The sequence below is a fragment of the Grampus griseus genome, assembly GCF_964374135.1.
Source record: "Grampus griseus genome assembly, chromosome: X".
Classification (NCBI taxonomy): Eukaryota; Metazoa; Chordata; class Mammalia; order Artiodactyla; family Delphinidae; genus Grampus; species Grampus griseus.
Window position 1 is genome coordinate 44821785 of NC_138999.1, and position 4827 is coordinate 44826611.

The following is a 4827-nucleotide window of genomic DNA, read 5'->3' on the forward strand; positions in this document are numbered from 1 at the left end:
GTAATCTCTCATGATCCTTTGTATTTCTGCTGTGTCAGTTGTTACTTCTCCTTTTTAATTTCTAATTCTATTGATTTGAGTCTTCTCCCTTTTTTTTCTTGATGAGTCTGGCTAATAGTTGATCAATTTTGTTTATCTCCTCAAAGAACCAGCTTGTAGTCTTTGTGATCTTTGTTTCCTTCCTTTCTTTTTCATATATTTCTGATCTGACCTTTATGATTTCTTTCTTTCTGCTAACTTTGGGTTTTTTGTTTGTTTGTTTGTTTTCTTTCTCTAATTGCTTTAGGTGTAAGGTTAGGTTGTTTACTTCAGATGTTTCTTGTTTGATGAGGTAGGATTGTATTGCTATAAACTTCCGTTTTAGAACTGCTTTTGCTGCATCCCGTGGTTTTTGGGTTATCATGTTTTCATTGTCATTTTTTTCTAGGTATTTTTTGATTTCCTCTTTGATTTCTTCAGTGACCTCTTGGTTATTTAGTAGTGTATTGTTTAGCCTCCATGTGTTTGTATTTTCTACAGATTTTTTTTCCTGTAATTGATATCTAGTCTCATAGCGTTGTGGTCAGAAAAGATACTTGGTATGATATCCATTTTCTTAAATTTACCAAGGCTTGATTTGTGACTGAAGATATGATCTCTCCTGGAGAATGTTCCATGAGTGCTTGAGAAGATAGTGTATTCTGTTGGTGTTGGATGGAATGTCCTGTAAGTATCAATTAAGTCCATCATGTTTAATGTGTCATTTAAAGCTTGTGTGCCCTTATTTGTTTTCATTTTGGATGATCTGTCCATTGGTGAAAGTGAGGTGTTAAAGTCCCCGACTATGATTGTGTTACTGTTGATTTCCCCTTTTATGGCTGTTAGCATTTGCCTTATGTATTGAGGTGCTCCTATGTTGGGTGCATAAATATTTACAATTGCTTTATCTTCTTCTTGGATTGATCTCTTATCATTATGTAGTGTCCTTCTTTGTCTCTTGTAATAGTCTTTATTTTAAAGTCTATTTTGTCTGATATGAGAGTTGCAGCTCCAGCTTGCTTTTGATATCCATTTGGATGGAATATCTTTTTCCATCCCCTAACTTTCAGTCTGTATGTGTCCCTAGGTCTGAAGTGGGTCTCTTGTACACAGCATATATACGGGTCTTGTTTTTGTATCCATTCAGGCTGTATGTCTTTTGGTTGGAGCATTTAATCCATTTATTTAAGTCAGTTATCGATATGTATGTGCCTATTACCATTTTCTTAATTGTTTGGGGTTTGTTATTGTAGGTCTTTGCCTTTTCTTGTGTTTCCTGCCTAGAGAAGTTCCTTTAGCTTTTGTTGTAAAGCTGGTTTGGTGGTGCTGCATTCTCTTAGCTTTTGCTTCTCTGTAAAGGTTCTAATTTCTCTGTCGAATCTGAATGAGATCCTTGCTTGGTAGAGTAATCTTGGTTGTAGGTTTTCCCGTTTCACCACTTTAAGTATGTCCTGCCAGTCCCTTCTGACTTGCAGAGTTGCTGATGAAAGATCAGCTGTTAAACCTCTGTGGATACCATTGTATGTCATTTGTTGCTTTTCCCTTGTTGTTTTGAATACTTTTTCTTTGTATTTAATTTTTGATAAATATGTGTTTTGTCGTGTTTCTCCTTGGATTTATCCTTTATGGGACTCTCTGTGCTTCCTGGACTTGATTGACTATTTCATTTCCCATATTAGGGAAGTTTTCAACTATAATCTCTTCAAATATTTTCTCAGTCCCTTTCTTTTTCTCTTCTTCTTCTGGGACCCTTGTAATTCGAATGTTGGTGCATTCAATGTTTTCCCAGAGGTCGCTGAGACTGTCTTCAATTCTTTTCCTTCTTTTTTCTTTATTCTGCTCTGCGGTAGTTATTTCCAATATTTTATCTTCCAGGTCACTTACCCGTTCTTCTGCCTCAGTTATTCTCCTACTGATTCTTTCTAGAGAATTTTTAATTGCATTGTTCATCATTGTTTGTTTGCTGTTTAGTTCTTCTAGGTTTTGTTAAACGTCTCTTGTATTTTCTCCATTCTATTTCCAAGATTGTGGATGATCTTTACTATCATTATTCTGAATTCTTATTCAGGTAGACTGCCTACTTCCTCTTCCTTTGTTACGTCTGGTGGGTTTTTACCTTGCTCCTTCATCTGATGTGGGTTTCTCTATCTTCTCATTTTTTTTAACTTACTGTGTTTGGGGTCTCCTTTTCACAAGCTGCAGGTTCTTAGGTCCCATTGTTTTTGATGTCTGCCCCCAGTGGCTAACGTCGGGTCAGTGGGTTGTGTCGGCTTCCTAGTGGAGGCAACTGGTGCCTGTGTTGTGGTGGATGAGGCTGGATCTTGTCTTTCTGGTGGGCAGGACCACATCCGGTGGTGTGTTTTGTGGTGTCTGTGACCTTATTATGATTTTAGGCAGCCTCTCTGCTAATGGGTGGGGTTGTGTTCCTGCCTTGCTAGTTGTTTGGCATAGGGTGTCCAGCACTGTAGCTTTCTGGTCGTTGAGTGTAGCTGGTTCTTAGTGTTGAGATGGAGATCTCTGGGAGAACTTTCACCTCTTGATATTACGTGGAGCTGGGAGGTCTCTGGTGGACCAATTTCCTGAACTCAGCTCTCCCACCTCAGAGACACAGGCCTGACACCCGGCCGGAGCACCAAGACGCTGTCAGCCACACGGCTCAGAAGAAAAGGGAGAAAAAGAAAAGAAAGAAAGAAAGAATGAAAGAAAGAAAGAAAGGAAGGAAGGAAGGGAGAAAGAAAGAAAGAAAGAAAGAAGGAAAGAAGAAAGAAAGAAAAGAAAATAGTTATTAAAATAAAAAATTATTTAAAAAATAAAAGTAAAAAAAAAAAAAAGGACAGACTGAACCCCAGGACAAATGGTAAAAGCAAAGCTATACAGACAAAATCACACACAGAAGCATGCACATACACACTCACAAAAGGAGGAAAAGGGAAAATATGTATATATATATATACATAAATTAAAAAGATATGGAGCAACCAAATCAATAAACAAATTTACCAATGATAAAAAACTCTAAATTCTAAACTAAGATAAACAGAAAACCAGAAACAAATTTGATGCAGGAAGCAAACCCCACGTCTAGATTTGCTCCCAAAGTCTACCCCCTCAATTTGGGGATGATTCGTTGTCTATTCAGGTATTCCAGAGATGTAGGGTACATCAAGTTGATTGTGGAGCTTTAATCCGCTGCTCCTGAGGCTGCATGGAGAGATTTCCCTCTCTCTTCTTTGTTCGCACAGCTCCTGGGGTTCAGCTTTGGATCTGGCCCCGCCTCTGCATGCAGGTCGCCTGAGGGAGTCTGTTCTTTTCTCCGACAGATCGGGGTTAAAGTAGCAGCTGATTAGGGGACTCTGGCTCCATCAGGCCGCGGGGGAGGGAGGGGTACGGAATGCGGGACGAGCCTGCGGCAGCAGAGGCCAGAATGACGTGGCAACAGCTTGGGGTGCACCGTGTGTTCTCCCGGGGAAGTTGTCCCTGGATAACGGGACTCTGGCAGTGGCGTGCTGCACAGGCTCCCGGGAGGGGAGGTGTGGATAGTGACCTGTGCTTGCACACAGGTTTCTTGGTTGCTTCAGCAGCAGCCTTAGCTAGCGTCTCTTGCCCATCTCTGGGGTCCACGATGATAGCTGCGGCTTGCGCCCGTCTCTGGAGCTCCTTTAGGCGGTGCTCTGAATCCCCTCTCCTCGCGCACCCCGAAACAGTGTTCTCTTGCCTCGTATGGAGTTCCAGACGTTTTCCCGGACTCCCTCTGACTAGCTGTGGTGCACTAGCCCCCTTCAGGCTGTATTCACGCAGCCAACCCCAGTCCTCTCCCTGGGGTCTGACCTCTGAAGAAGCCGGAGCCTCAGCTCCCAGCCACCAGCCGCCCCAAGTGGGTGAGCAGACAAGCCTCTCGGGCTGGTGAGTGCTGGTCGGCACCGATCCCCTGTGCGGGAATCTCCCCGCTTTGCCCTCCGCACCCCTGTGGCTGCGCTCTCCTCCGCGGCTCCGAAGCTTTCCCCCTCCGCCACCCGCAGTCTCCGCCCGCGAAGGGGCTTCCTAGTGTGTGGAAACCCTTCCTCCTTCACAGCTCCCTCCCACCGGTGCAGGTCCCATCCCTATCCTTTTGTCTGTGTTTATTCTTTTTTCTTTTGCCCTACCCAGGTACGTGGGGGAGTTTCCTGCCTTTTGGGCGGTCTGAGGTCTTCTGCCAGCATTCAGTAGGTGTTCTGCAGGAGTTGTTCCATGTGTAGATGTATTTCTGATGTATCTGTGGGGAGGAAGGTGGTCTCCACGTCTTACTCCTCTGCCACCTTGAAGGTCTCCTTTATCTTATTGTATATTTTTTATTGAAGTACAGTTGATATACAATGTTGTGTTAGTTTTATGTGTACAGCAAAGTGATTCAGTTATGTGTATTTATATATATTCTTTTTCAGATTCTTTTCCATTATAAGTTATTACAAGATATTAGATATTGAATATAATTCCCTGTGCTATACAATAGGTCCTTGTTGTTTACCTAATATATATATATATATATATATATATATATATATATATATATATATATATATATATAGTAGTGTGTATCTGTTAAAAGCAGACTCCTAATTTATTCCTCGCCACCCCTTTCCCCTTTGGAAACCATAAGTTTGTTTTCTATGTCTGTGAGCCTATTTCTGTTTTGTAAAGAAGTTCATTTGTATCATTTTCTTTAGGTTACACATATAAGTGATATCATATGATATTTTTCTTTCTCCACCTGACCTACTTCACTTAGTATGATAATCTCTAAGTCCATCCATGTTCCCGCAAATGGCATTA